This window comes from Mytilus trossulus, chromosome 10, assembly GCF_036588685.1.
Source record: "Mytilus trossulus isolate FHL-02 chromosome 10, PNRI_Mtr1.1.1.hap1, whole genome shotgun sequence".
In the NCBI taxonomy this organism is placed as follows: Eukaryota; Metazoa; Mollusca; class Bivalvia; order Mytilida; family Mytilidae; genus Mytilus; species Mytilus trossulus.
This window is the reverse complement of record NC_086382.1, coordinates 13,434,591-13,450,976: the sequence shown is the minus strand read 5'-3', so window position 1 is coordinate 13,450,976 and position 16,386 is coordinate 13,434,591. Positions and strand designations below refer to the sequence as shown.

The following is a 16,386-nucleotide window of genomic DNA, read 5'->3' as shown; positions in this document are numbered from 1 at the left end:
ATTGTATACACGTATGAAAAAGTAGGAAGCTTACGTTTAAAGGTAAAACACTTATAGTAAAAAATATGATACTTAGTCCAGTCAAACTAATTTTAACCTCAAACTAATTGCAACAGAAAATGTTTTAGTTCTAATCTATAGCATTATGCCCTTTATATACACAGAAAAAAGTCCCATAAAATCTAACTTGAGGAACTCAAAATCAGCATTTTTAATTTCCTATGGAAATTAACATTGGAAGGGGAGATAACTCTTGTCTTTTTGTTCAGTTTTTTGTTGTTTTTCTTGAAATTTATGTAAAAGTATGATACTTTGATGGGGTTATAAGTTTGTATTTGACTGAATTATATAACCTTCTGCTCATGGAATGTACAAAACCGAAGTGTTATGGGTAGTTTTATTTTTTTCGTGCATTTTTCATTAAGGAAATTGCAAATTTGAAGCTTTGTAACCATTTTGAAAAAATAATGTGAAAATTTGGTATTGTTTATATCTGTATATTATATTTTTTCAGCAACTTACTAATCTAAAGAAACTTTAAACCACAAAAAGAAGAATACATGCTTGATTATTTTTTTTTTTAATTTGAGATTCTTTACCTGGACCTGTTGAAAAATTCAATAAACGGTCAACTAATGAATTACGAAATCTAGATTATAGCTTGATAAAATATATGAAAACACTTTTAGAGTTATTTGTTATACTCTAAAGACCGCTAAATAAACAAGAATCTCTACATTCTGATTAATAGAAGTAGTAAAGTTATAATTTTGCATCAATTTTTATTGATATTTCTGCCTTTTTTGCAAGAGTTATCTCCCTTTTCAGTGCAACTCTCCATAGGAATTTTAAATGGTGATTTTTTTTAGTCTTCCTCAAGTAAGATTTTATGGGACTTTTTTCTGTGTATATTTGGGGTATAATGCTAATGATTAAAACTTAAAAATCTTCTGTTGCAATTACTTTCGGGTTAGGTCAAATTTATGCTAGATTGACTGGACTAACTTTCTCTCTGTTCTTTCGAGATCGAAATACGAGGAATTCCTGATAAGTATACTAAAGAGCGAAATAATATAATTTGGAACTTTATATGGGACGGAAAAGTGAATCAGGTGGATAGAAATGTCTGCTGTTTGACTGAAATAAAAGGGGGATGGGAATGGTAAGTATAGATACGTTTATAAAAGGTAAACAAACAAAACTTGTATATCGTTTAATTCAGGAGCCATTGGAAAGCTGGGATGCGATCGGTAAGTATTGGCTTCGGAAATTTGACGAAAAATATAATGATGACTTTTTTGTATGTAAATGTTCAAGTTTAAATGGTTAAGATATGAACCAACTACCACATGTTTATCAGAAAATTATAAATACGTGGTCAGGATTCATTCAAAATGTTGATACACCTTCAAATAAAAGTGATATTTTAAATACGACGATATTTGGAAACTCTTCTATTCGTTTCAATAATAAACCATTGTCCTACTCTTCTTTTTTAAAAAGCAGTATCACAACTATCCAGGACATTTGGAATTCAGAAACTACAGATTTTATTAGCTGTAATGAAATTTATAGGATGCTGATTGATGAAATTGCATTTCCGAATTTTCAAAAATTAAAAAGGCAATTCCTAAAGATTTCGTGCAAATTTTGAACTCTTGCGGAAACCAGAATTTGCATCATGAAAGTAAATTAAAGATATCAAATGACCTTGAGATCATTAACTTAAACAACCAAACAATCAAACCATCAAAGTTAAAACTCAAATATATTCGTACGGTTTTAAATAAAGATGTATCTCTAAAATGTCAAATTAAGTGGGAGGAAATATTTGGAACAAACATACCTTGGGAAAATATATGGTCGGGATTAGAACATTTGAAAATTGAAAATAAAGTAAAAGAATTTCAATGGAGATCCATGCACAATATTTTATATACTGAAGAGAGATTAAAAAAAAATGAAGATATCAAATGGAAAATGCCACATTTGTCAAAATGACAGTGATATTGAAACCCTGCAACACTTATTTTTTTCAGTTGGAGTACATCACAGTTAATTTTAAAAAAATCTCCAAGAAATACTTATCAAATCAAACATAGGAATAAATAATCCTTTTGTTGAAAAAGGACATTCTATTAGGTAAAAACACGAAAGAATTAAAATATGACAATTTTTTAAACATAATTATCATACATTTTAAATGGACACTATGGAAAATTAGGAATTCAATAAAATTTGACAAAACGCCTAAAGCACCGCAAGATATTTGTAAAATCTGGAAACAAAACTAAAAAAATAATCTAAAATTTGTTCTTCTTTTGAAAGGCGTTGACATCATGGATAAGACAAAATTGGAGTCGGTTATAATGAAAATTTAGGCAGTAAATATATATATAAGCTTGTCGTGAGTCAAAGTTTTATGGTTTATCGTATAAGAATATAGATTTTATCTGTTTATGCAAACATAAAAAAAATGTAGTAGCCTATCATGTTAATTGTAGTAAATGCACTTCCCAATTGTGACTAGTAATTCCGAGTTCCACATGGTGAAGTTGGAATTATCCCTTCGTAAATTTTACGGACGCCATCACGAATTGGCTGACCGGGAATATCCGTTTCACAGATGGTATTGAAATTGGATAAGATGCTTATGTCGTAAATATAATCCCGTCCCCTTTTGAAAATGTGACCCTACCAAATTAGATTATTCATCAGGTTTGTTATAACATGAGCAACACGACGGGTGTCACATGTGAAGTAGGATCTGCATACCCTTCCGATGAACCTGAGATCAACACCAGTTTTTAGTGGTGTTGGTGTTGCTAAGTCTTTAGTTTTCTATGTTGTATCTTGTTTACTATCATTTGTCTGTTTTTTTCCCTTTCTTCATTCGTTGTCAGTTTATCCTTCGCCTCTCTTGATAATATGAACTTGACCATGTACAGTAAAACAATTTTGACCTTAGGTAACCTGAAAATATAAGTGTTTTGAAAAGCTGACCTGTGGTAACATGACCATGTACAATAATACATCGTTGACTTAAGGTAACCGGACCATGATAAAACCGCGAAAGGTCAGGTAACTTCACGCCATCACTGCAATACCATACAAAATCAGGTTAGTACCCAAGGTCATCACTGCAATACCATAGTTACATGTTCAGGTTATCTCAGATCAGCTTTACAAAGCATAGATATTTCCAGCTAAGCTCTTTATAACTGTACATGTTCAGGTTACCTCAGGTAACCTATGTATTATTGTACATGATCATGTTACCTCAGGTAACCTATGTATTATTGTACATGATCATGTTACCTCAGGTAACCTATGTATTATTGTACATGATCATGTTACCTCAGGTAACCTATGTATTATTGTACATGATCATTTTACCTCAGGTAACCTATGTATTATTGTACATGTTCAGGTTACCTCAGGTAACCTATGTATTATTGTACATGATCATGTTACCTCAGGTAACCTATGTATTATTGTACATGATCATGTTACTTCAGGTAACCTATGTATTAGTGTACATGATTATGTTACCTCAGGTAACCTATGTATTATTGTACATGTTCAGGTTACCTCAGGTAACCTATGTATTAGTGTACATGATCATGTTACCTCAGGTAACCTATGTATTATTGTACATGATCATGTTACCTCAGGTAACCTATGTATTATTGTACATGATCATGTTACCTCAGGTAACCTATGTATTATTGTACATGATCATGTTACCTCAGGTAACCTATGTATTATTGTACATGATCATGTTACCTCAGGTAACCTATGTATTATTGTACATGATCATGTTACCAAAGGTCAGTTTTACAAAAATACATATATTTCCAGGTTACATCAGGTCATCTCTGTATTGCTGTACATTGTCAGGCTAAATATGGGATATATTTTTTGTGGTTTTTTTTTTTTGGGGGGGGGATTACTCCTTAAATGAAAGAATATAGAGTCAATTCTTCTTTCTAAATGTAGGTCTGGACTACATGGATGTTGTATTGTTTATTCAAATGTTTTTGATAAGGTGACTTGACTTAATTTAATTGTTGGGTTGGGTTTTTTTTTGTTTTTTTTAAGACCATAATAGATACAATGCTAGAGTATATAATTATGTTGTAATGAGCTAATTTCTTCATTTAATATGGTGGACTGAGTTTATTTGAGATGAATTGGTTGTATTTTGTGTTGTGGGGTGACCCTAGGTAACCCCTGTAATTCAAGAATAGTACATACTATGCTATGATTAAACAATTGTTGCTGTTTGGCAAGTATCCGTTCACATCTACTTTGTGTTTTTTGTTAGATGATTGTATTTCTATTTGTATCAATCTGATGAGTTAAGACTGTTTCGCTCAGAAACATGTTTAACCCCGGCACATTCTTCATGTGTATCTAAACAAAGTTAACATAGTTTTCGGAAAGCCAATTAAGATTATTGAACAAAGTTAACTATATGAAGTATATTTTGTACAAATAAAGAAGTAGTAATGGACATCCTCAATGTCTGACCCACATTGTCAATTATCATTTATGATAATAGCTCTAGAATGGTCATGGTTTAAGAATGAAGCGGAACATCGCAACTGCGTTAAAATGATAATCGATTTCCTTGGGCCGTACAAATAAAACGTTTCAACTTTACTTACATGACTATCATGTTTCAATTCTTTCTTAAACTTAGAAATAGAGTCGACACTGCGAATTTTTAGATCAAGTTTGTTTCACTCACGTATTGTGGAGGTAATAAACGATTCAGTAGTAAGGGAAAGTCGGCAAAATGGAACAAAACAAATCATGACCATTTCGTAACGGATAGTTGGTTGTTCTTTGTACACATGGAGGTACAAGATGGCATAGGTACTATGGTGCATGTTTTTGGTTCAATTTATAAAACATCTGTAATTTTCTTCTCCTTCTTCCTTCAAAAAGAAATTCCCAGCCAACCTCAGAGTATAAAATTTCAGTTTTAGTAAATACTGGTAGACCGATGACTATTATTGCAGCCTCTAATTGCGATTTTTTTAATTTATGTGTGTAGCATATTCCACAATTATCCTACACTTCCGTGGCATATTCAAAAATGGGTCGAATAAAAACTAAGTACATTTTTTTTTCTATATTGTTTCATGATAATCGGCATTTAAGTTTACGTAAAACATTTAAGTGTTTCTTTACACTTGTAATAATACTTTCAATATGATTGTTCCATTTTGCGTCACTACTGAAATAAACTCCCAGATGCTTATCAGATGCACTTACAGGTATATTTTTTATTATCTAAGGAAAAGTCTGGGGTCTATTTTTGAGCAAATCATAATTTCGGTTTTATCAGGGTTAAATGACATAAGCCATTTAGAAGACCAAACATCCAGCTATTTTTACGTCGCGACCAATAACAGACTCTTTGTCGTTACCAGATTAACTGAATGATGTGTCATCAGCTAATAGCCGACACAGTGATGTAAGGTCATTAAAATATAAGACAAAGAGAAGAGGGCCAATAATTGTACCATGGGGAACACCGGTTGAAACATTACAAAAGGGTCAAGACGAATTATGCAATTCTGCTCTATGTTTTCTGTCATGTAGATAATCTTGAAACCAATTCAATAAGCTTCCGTCAATACCATAAGCTTTCATTTTGCATATAAGGAATCTATGCCAAACTTCTCGAAAGTCACGGAATACAAATCATTCTATAACTTTTTTTCCAAGGAGTCCAGCCATTTTAAAAGGGTGGGGTAGGGGGGGGAAGGTCCCAACCCAGAATAAAGGAGGGGGTTCCAACTATATGCTCCATTTCCAATGCATTGATCGTCCAAAAAAAAGGGGGGTTCCAACCCCCGGACCCCCCCCCCCCCCTGGATCCGCCAATGGAGTTTAATATCTAAACTATATATTTCTAATCGTTGATGGACAGTTGAATTATAGGAAGAAATCGTGATTGATATCCCTAAATTTATTTATTAGCATGAAACCTATTCTTATGTTAAAGCACTTTACTATGTTGATATATACTTTGGTGAACCATTGTTGTCATATTCTTTGGTGCACCATTTTTACAATATTCTTTAATGAACCATTGTTGCCATATAAATTGACGAACCATTGTTGCCATATACTTTGATGAACCGTTGTTGCAAGATTCTTTGATGAACCATTGTTGTTATATTTATTGGTGAACCAGTGTTGCCATATTCTACGATGAACCATTGTCGCCATATTCCTTGATGAATTATTGTTGCCATATACTTTGATGAACCATTGTTGCCATATTCTTTGGTGAACAATTGTTGTTTTATTCATTGTGTTAACCATTGTTGCCATATTCTGTGATGAACCATTGTTGCCATATTCTTTGGTGAACCATTGTTGCCATATTCTACGATGAACCATTGTTGCCATATTCCTTGATGAATTATTGTTGCCATATTCTTTGGTGAACCATTGTTGCCATATTCTGTGATGAACTATTGTTGCCATATTCTTTGGTGAACCATTGTTGTTTTATTCATTGGTGAACCATTGTTGCCATATTCTGTGATGAACCATTGTTGCCATATTCTTTGGTGAACCATTTTTGCCATATTCTACGATGAACCGTTGTTGCCATATTCCTTGATGAATTATTGTTGCCATATTCTACGATGAACCAGTGTTGCCATATTCCTTGATGAATTATTGTTGCCATATTCTTTGGTGAACCATTGTTGCCATATTCTGTGATTAACTATTGTTGCCATATTCTGTGATGAACCATTGTTGCCATATTCTTTGGTGAACTATTGTTGCCATATTCTTTGGTGAACCATTGGTGCCATATTCTGTGATGAATCATTGTTGCCATATTCTTTGGTGAACCGTTGTTGCCATATTCTGTGATGAACCATTGTTGCCATATTCTGTGATGAACCATTGTTGCCATATTCTTTGGTGAACCATTGTTGCCATATTCTGTGATGATCCATTGTTGCCATAGTATGTGATGCACCATTGTTGTTATATTCTTTGGTGAACCATTGTTGTCATATACTTTGGTGAAAAATTGTTGCCATACTATTTAGTGAATCATTGTTGCCAAATTCTTTGATGAATCATTGTTGTCATATTCTATGATGAACCAGTCTTGCCATATACTTTGGTGAACCAATCAGAGTACACTTAATTTTAAATAGATATAAGAAGATGTGGTGTGAGAGACAATGAGACAAATTTCCATCCAAGTCACAATTTGTAAAAGTAAACCATTATAGGTTACAGTATGGTTTTCAACAAGGAGCCATTGGCTCACGCCGAACAGCAGAAGGGCCCCAAAAATTACAAGTGTAAAACCATTCAAACCGGAAAACCAACGGTCTTATCTATATAAAAACGAGAAACGTGAAACACTTATGAACCACATCAGCAAACGACAACTACTGAACATCAGAATCCTTACGTAGGACAGGTGCAAGCAATTGCGACGGGTTTAATAGTACTAAACTCTGTAATGCTAATGCATACTGTCTGAGACATAACCTTGCCGGAATAGTATCGGTTGCAGATTTTTTTTTAGATTTTAATAAACATTGAAAAAAAGTGAAATAATGGAAGACGAAAAAAATATATTACGTGGCTCCAGGTGTCTTCCTCAGTCTTTGATTGTGAAGTAGCAGATAATTTTGGTCTTCTCTTTGATGATATTTGCAAATTTTGAGAGTAGTATATAATTTAAGACTTTTAATGTAAATATAGAAAATTGTGTGTTTTATCATAATTACGGCTGTAATTTCTCAAAAACACCTTATTTGTGTTTGGTTAACTTTTTTCAAATTTTACCAAATAAGGGAAGATAACTCAGATAAAGTAATTTTTATAATAGAAAGTGTTGGGAATTTACCCATTTTAATCTGTACATAGCAAGAAAACAAGTTCGCGGTGACACTGTTTTTTCTTTTTCTTATCTGTTAGCATGTTATAAGAGATATATTCTCACATTTTATCTAAAAAATTCTATTAAGGAGTTATCTTTTTGATTTCCCATGCCATAATCTATACAAAATCTGACACCTTTGCACAACCTGTAGCATGGAGGGTGGTGCACCATATAGAGTACATGTAATAGTAATTTACCAATAAGTAAATCCCTAAAAATAAGTCATTGTAATTCCAATACAATTTAAAAATGTATTATATTTACTTTTTAAGACTAAAAGACGTGCTTAAATAAGAAACGGATGTAAGTGGTTATACAGTGGGGATGTGTGTTTGACAAAATACGGAATTTACATTCACCATAGTCACAAACCAAAAGCATTTAAAAACATCAAGTTTGACTTTTCAAACTTCTGTCGTTCTTAAAATTGTCTACACGATAAGTGTATCAATACTGTTGAGAAGGACAGTACTCAGATAGAGAGCTTAAAGTTTCAAAAAATAAATTATTTTGTCTGTATGAAAGTCTGTAAGATTTCCGCTGCTGTTTTTGAATAAAAGAGGGACAAAAGATACCAGAGGGACAGTCAAACTCATAAATCGAAAATAAACTAACAATGCAATGGTTAAAAATGAAAACGACAAACAGACAAACAATAGTAAACATGACATAGCATAGAAAACTAAAACATAAGCAACACAAACCCCGCCAAAACTAGGGGTGATCTCAGGTGCTCCGGAAGAGTAAGCAGATCCTTCTCCACATGTGGAACCCGTTGTTTTGCTTATGATATAACATTCAGGTAAGTTGTCTAATTCGGTAGGTCACATTCGTGAAAGGGAAGGGGATTGTAGATACAACGTAAGGAACATATCCGATAGCATTTGTGAAACGGTTATTCCATATATAACGGTCAACCAACTTGTGATTGCGTCTGTAAAATTTACGAAGGGATGATTTCAACTTCATCATTTGGAACTCTTTGTTTAATAGCTTCGAATTCTTTGTGAACAGCAACCATCTTTCAAGAACATCGTGATAGAAAATGCAAGCACGGGAATATCGTATCAATTGGGAGATATATACCCCGTATGCAGCCAGGTGCTGCTGGAATGTTGCTACATAGAAATGGAAAGTTCACAATTTGAAAGCTGAAATCATCTCTTTTGTCGTAAAGTTTTGTTTTCAACCGACACACATTGTCAATTTCTAGATGTAAGTCAAGATATGAGGCCGACTTAACGGTATCTGATGTATCCTTTATCTCTAGTTCGATTGGATAGATGTGTTCAACATAGTCACCAAATTTTGAATTATTTAGTGAAAGAAAATCATCTATATAGCGGAAAGTAGAATTAAAGGATATTGCTAACTTCTTATTTTTCTTCCTAAGAACTTCCTGTATAAAATCAGCCGCATAATAATAAAGAAACAAGTCGGCAAGTAGAGGGGAACACTTCGTTCCCATTGGAATGCCGACAGTCTGTTGAAAAACACGGTCCTCCGAACGTAGCAAATATGTTGTCAATCAAGAAATCAAGCATCCTGATAATGTCAGTTTCATAGAATTTTTTGTTTGAATCAGATTGATCTTTTACAAAGTAGGATTTATCACTCCCTAAGACAAGATACTTTGAATAACTTGATAGGTGCTAGTTACTCGGTGAATCATGTTGAGTACTGTGACGTTAAATGAATTAGCACTTATGTATGACTTGTGCATTATGATCGATTGTTGTTTCTTAAAGTTCAGTGACAAATATATCATGCATGTTTAGGTGAAAGAAAAAAAAATAAACAATCAATACAATAGGTAGGATTTTTACTCAGTATTGTTGACCATGCTATGATTGAGCATCCACCTAAAAAAATCTGGCCACGAAATAACTCAAAAGTGACCCTTTAGAATATCGAAAGTAAATCAAATTTAAAATATGCGTTTATATATTCCATTTTCGTCCGTTGAAGCTTTATATTCTTTTCGCAAACAATGGTTTTCAGCTAAATTGAAATTTGGCATTTTGGCGGGTATTCAGGTGTATCCGGTTGACCTTATCTTTCAGCCAATGAAAAAAGTTCATTGCTCAAGTTGTCTAAACAGTTCAGAAATTGTATTCATGGCTTATAAAGAACTACATTGATAATAACCGGTTTTATGCATGTGACAAGGTAAGCAAATGCTACTGAATTATTTCTTAGGAGTTTAAGCCACTGTCAAGCATTGAAAATATTTTCCCGTCGGACACCTGTCAACGTAGTATTGTGTAACAGGTGTGTTGTTATAAAGGTGACGATCGAAGTGGAGCATGTAAATATGTGTAAATATTTATACATGTGTTACAGGTGTAAATACAATTATGTTGGTGTATGTTTGTTATTTGAACTATAACATGGGGTAAAATTCAAGAGTTTAAGAAGATAAACATCATGATCAGGTCAAAGGAGGCCTTAGATTGATGTCAGTATGAACTGGAACTACAGTGGCGTATCCAGAGGGGGTGGGGTTCCAGGTGTTGGACCCCCCCCCCCCCTCCCCACCATTTTTGAGACGAACAATGCATGCAAATGCTGTGGGTCTTTTCACCACCAAACACCACCGCACACTGCCAAACAACGCCGCACAAATTGAAATACCATCTTATATACACCTAATCCCTTTTTATTCCATTCATGTTCATGCCATTCAGGATATGTTCTTAAATTACACAACTTTTTCATCCTGTTGAAGCTATCTGGGACCCTATTTAAACAATGCGCCATGCATGATAATTTCTAATGATACCTGTTTCAACTATTTATGTAAATACTTCAAACAAAATATTTTTTTACTTCAATTTAAATTTCGAAAAAGTGGATCATAATCTATAAAAGTTTCCTACCAATCGCTTTCTAAAGTCTTTCTCTCCTCAGCTCACTACTGATGACCTCTATTTTTCGGAAGCCTGACCAAACAGGTAGTTGTATAAATGACTGTTTTTACCCGGATTGATCTAAATAGCAATAAGGTGTATTGTTTTCATCTCTATCTGGGTTTTAACATAAATTTACACAAATTGATACTAAATGATAACAAAAGAACAGTCTTTCAGGGCTTTTGTCGGAACAATACACTTTCCTGAACTCTGGTATAGCTATATCATCTGCCTGTCCGTCATCAGATCTTCTAGTCATGTGGTTTTTTGGTCATTTTTATTACAAACCAGCACGTTAAAATCATCATGGTCCAACATTTTTTTTAAATATAATTATTGTGATAATTTCGCAATAAATAAAATGTTTAAACTTATTAAATGTGAATTACTGTAAGAAAAGTTGCAACTACATCTAAAGATGCCATTATTTTTATCAACATACAAGTGTATGCTACTCTTCCCTAGAAAAAAAATCAAAATATACGAATTTCAAAGATGCTACAACTGTATTTTTGTGTCGTTTCTCGCGTTACTTTTTGCTTCCGAAGAGCATAACGCTGACTGATTTATAGATAATCGTCACCGGCAAATTTGTAACTTTTGCTTTCAAATAACAAAGAACATCGACCAATAAGAATAGTGAGAAGAAAATGCCGAGAACTATAAGTATTTATGTAGCAGATGCAGGCCCGTAGCCAGGAATTTCCAAAGGGGGGTTCGTTGGACTCACTAACTCGACTTTAACAGTCACAATTCGAACAGAACATTGACTTTAACAGTGCTTATTTGTTTTCAAGCGGTGGTTCGTCCGAACCCCCCCTGGCTACGGGTATGAGATGTAAGAACAGTGGCGTGATTTTTGTGTCCGATTTCGTAACGCAATTTTTAGATGATGTAATCTGCTTTGTTGTAATAGAATTCTTAAAAACAATATGCAAATATGAACTCTCGCAAGATGTTCAAACAGGTAAATCCGAGATGATTTACATTCTTGTTTTGATATTCGTAATAATTAAGTAAGAAAATTACGTTATCGTTATGCGTTACATTTCACACGAAACAGAAGTCCAGTTATTTATTAAATTTTTTTTTGTCCTTAAGTTCTAATCATTTCCGGTCATACGTGAAACATGTGACTAACATGTGATTACGCCATTACGGCCGGATGTACGAAATACTGGGTCTAAACATTGTTTTTGTTTCCAATGGGATGTTAGCAAACATAATCTGTAGACTTGTCTCGTCTTGTTTAAAAGAGGAAAATACAATTGTCAAAGAGATTGCGCCGGTGGTCTGTTATTTTTCCTATGTGCATAATGTTACATACGATCCTGTGTGAAAATAAATGCCCAATGACTTGACAAAATCGATTTCATATTTGACAGACGTTAGAACACACTTGGTTTCCCGATAATGATGTGAAGAGTCCTTGGAAAAATCAATCGAAATTACGTCTCTTATCATTGTACCAATGCTCGTTGGATTGATTTAACTTCAGCAGTAAATATTACTGGATATTTTAGGTGAATAAATATAATTTAATAAAAAATACATGTTAATATACCGTTACACTTGGAATGTACAAAGTTGGAATCTTTGTCACAGTTTTTAATTAATATTTTTTATTCATGTTCTGCAAACACTTATCAGAAACGCAATAAACTTGTCAAAGGAGAAGTAAACTTTTACCATGCATGACTTGAAAGGAAGTACTTTATTGATTTTAGCCCACTAAAGTAGGTTAAAATGTGGAAACCATGTAGATGGTGTACAGGTCACAAGTATAACATTGTGCCTATTTTAAAGATTTTAATTCCAAGTTAAAAGTTTTTTTCTTTACTGGATTTAAAGAATGTTACATTGCCAATGATTTGGAATAAATTGTATACAACTGGAATATCAAAACCAAACATAAATACATTTTTTTGGCTTAAACATCAAGATACAACGATTATGGTATCCTGTATCAATGAAGAAAATATGGAAAATTCTGAATAAATTGTACTAATTGTTTTCAAAACAAGCACATATTTAGGAGTTTTATAATACTGTTACATTTAAGATGGATTTTAAGAAAAAGTATACTGTTCAGATTATTTTAAGCAGATTTTGCAATAAAATAAACTAAAAAAATGCTTTCGGTTTCTTATGGTTTCCTGTCAGGTTTAAAAAAAACTTTAATATAACATTGAAAATAGATTTTAAATATTAGCATGAAGCAAGTAACACTAGTAATGGTGTTTATTTATGCCTTTTGAATTATATTGTGCAAAATAAAGAAAATAAAGATTGGTTTCCTGTTTGGTTTCATGTCACGTAACGGTGAATCAAAATGTATTAATTTTTTATCGAAAAACTCAATTGTTCCATTCATACTATTCTGACACCAACACAACCCACAAAATAAAAGTTAAAATTTTAGAACTTATAAAAAAGGATACAAAAAGAAACCAAAGGCCGAATACCAAATTATGGTCCATATGTATATATTCAAAAAATTGTACAGTGAAATACAGACAATGTAAATTTCGGAAAAATATTTATGGAATTAGAAGTGTTTTTATTTTTAAATATGATTCTCAACTTTAAAAAAAACACATCCCTTATGCACTTAAAAATGTGAAAAACATGAGAATAGGTCAAACATTTATGTTATTTGATCGATTTTATTATTGTATTGTACTGTTTTTCTTAAGGGATTAAGTGGTCTTTTTGGGAGTGTCGGTGTTAAAAAGACTGACATTTAAAATGGGGACATATATGACATATACATGATAAAATAAAATGATACCAAATAAACATGAAATTTATTATAAATTTTAAACACAAGAAATCAAGCAAATTTCATAATTGAAAATAATTCCAAGTTCAAATAATAGCCTGTTTATTGTAAAAACTAGAGGTTGACAGGTTGGGAACAACCTTCCAAATGTGGGATACCCCTTACACAAGGGGCTATAGTTTGCTGTTGTAGAAAATAAAAACGTAAAAGCCAAAGGGGAAAATTCATTATATTTGAAACAACTTTTCTAAAATTATGATTTTCAATAATCAAATGATAGTCTCTTCCAGGACTTTAAACGGTTGATGTTGGCTAAGAACGTGTACTGAGGAAATCACGAGTCACAGGTCCGACATTTCAAGAGCCATCATTCCAAATTATGCCTACAGTCATGACAGTGTATTTTCCATTGTGATTATTCAATGTACATGTAGTTTTTAAAGGTGTTTAAAATATTATACATGTACATTGTACATGTATAATATATTGCCCGGGGGACTAACAGTTTTGTTGATAGAAATTTGTTTAAAAATATATCAAATGATTAAATTCAGACTATACCATTGAAATGGAGTAAAATTAATTTCTAATCTCTATTTACAAAGCAATCCATTGAAAAAGATTTATCTGTAAATCCTAAAAACAAATACCTATGGGCAAATAGTTATGTTGAAGATTACCTAGTAAATTGTTATATATGATATATTATATACAAAAAACACATTTATAAGTGTTCTGAAGCCTGTTAAGTTGGAATGGTGAATAATACCCTGTTAAGTTGGAATGGTGAATAATACCCTCAAAAACTGAAAACTGGAGTTAAATAATTTGTTTTGGAGTCAATCAAATTTGAATTTGATTTTTTTAATTATAATCTTTATTGACATCATGCATGGACATGTAAACAAATTGTTGGTGACACAATTGTTGCATGTTTATAAAATATTATTACTGTTGATAAATGTACACAAAATGATGTATATTGTATATATGCACCTTTCATTATCTAATCATTTGATCTAAAAGTGTTTCATTACATTGTATAAAGTGTCTGAAACCATCACTACACTGTGAATAGAAAAAACACATTCTGTGAATTCAATTTGGTTCTACTGAATTCATTGATCATCTTGTTGCAAGGATGTAAATGTTTATAGTCTTAGATATAGGAAGATGTGGTATGAGTGCCAATGAGACAACTCTTCATCCAAGTAACAATGTATAAAAGTAAACCATTATAGGTCAATGTATGGCCTTCAACAAGCAGCCTTGGCTGACACGTAACAGCAAGCTACATAAAGGGCCCAAAAAACTACCTGTGTAAAACCATTTAAACCTGAAAACCAAGTCTAATCTATATAAAAACAAAAAACGTAAAAATAAAAAACGTATATACATAAAAATAAAGGCAACAGTAGTATAGCGCTGTTTGTAAGTCATAAATAGATTGAGAGAAAACAAATCCAGATTATCAAGGTAAGCAAACTAAAACAGAGGGAATCACATCAACTATAAGAGAAAAACAACGTACATTGTACATGTAACAACAGAAACACTGAAGTGCAACAAAAAACAAACAACAATCTAAATAAAGCGCTGTAAACTTATGCTCAATTTTTTATCCTAAATATGTTTTTTTCCCCCATTTTAGTGACACCCTTGTCTAGCCAGGCGCCTGAGATGATGGAAAAGAGAATATAAATGAGGTAAGACATGTGTACACAATCATGTGAAAGAAATTTTTCCTCTCTGACTTAACCCTCAAACAGTATGAATATATAGTCTGCCTATGTTGTGCATGTATCATGTACATGTTTAAGTGCATCTAGCCTGCAAAAATTTAAAGTAACAAATCTATTACACATTGTCATACAAATCTTTGATGGTTTTTTTTAGTAATTTGATTCATTTACGTTTAGAAATTACATCTTGCAAAGCTACAGGAATTCTTTTATCAGTGATATATATCTATATTTTGGTGTCACGATATCACAGTAGCATGGGTTCAAATCCCAGCGAGGGAAGAACCAAAAATTTGCGAAAGCAAATTTACAGATCTAACATTGTTGGGTTGATGTTTAGACGAGTTGTATATACATTATGTACACAGCCATGTATCACCATCATTGATGGCAATCCGATGGATACATCTGTTGTAGGGTTGTCACTGACTCAGACGTACTTATGAATATAACTATTTTCTGTGACTGTATCTTACATTAATTTGTAGGATCCTTTACTATAGATAATTTAGCTGATCTGTAACAATAACATCTTCATGCCTTATATATCATGTACTGTAGTACGCCGCTAGATTAAAACTGATGTGGAAAGGTAACACATGCCCACCGAAAGCTCTTTTTTGAGAGCCCATGTGGTCGTGTGGTCTAGCGGGACGGCTGCAGTGCAGGCAATTTGGTGTCACGATATCACAGTAGCATGGGTTCAAATCCCAGCGAGGGAAGAACCAAAAATTTGCGAAAGCAAATTTACAGATCTAACATTGTTGGGTTGATGTTTAGACGAGTTGTATATACATTATGTACACAGCCATGTATCACCATCATTGATGGCAATCCGATGGATACATCTGTTGTAGGGTTGTCACTGACTCAGACGTACTTATGAATATAACTATTTTCTGTGACTGTATCTTACATTAATTTGTAGGATCCTTTACTATAGATAATTTAGCTGATCTGTAACAATAACATCTTCATGCCTTATATATCATGTACTGTAGTACGCCGCTA

At 32.8% G+C, this 16,386-nt stretch overlaps 1 protein-coding gene across 3 annotated transcripts in view; it reads left to right on the top strand.

The window, feature by feature from the left end:
• Positions 1–10,001: 10,001 nt before the first annotated feature.
• LOC134686881 (uncharacterized) overlaps positions 10,002–16,386 on the top strand; it is a 58,394-nt gene continuing 52,009 nt past the window's right edge. For all 3 annotated transcript variants that reach the window (XM_063546708.1, XM_063546709.1, XM_063546706.1), the window contains exons 1-2: positions 10,002–10,108; positions 15,285–15,339. The gene's annotated coding sequence lies outside the window, so the exon portion shown is untranslated. The remainder of the gene's footprint in view (positions 10,109–15,284; positions 15,340–16,386) is intronic.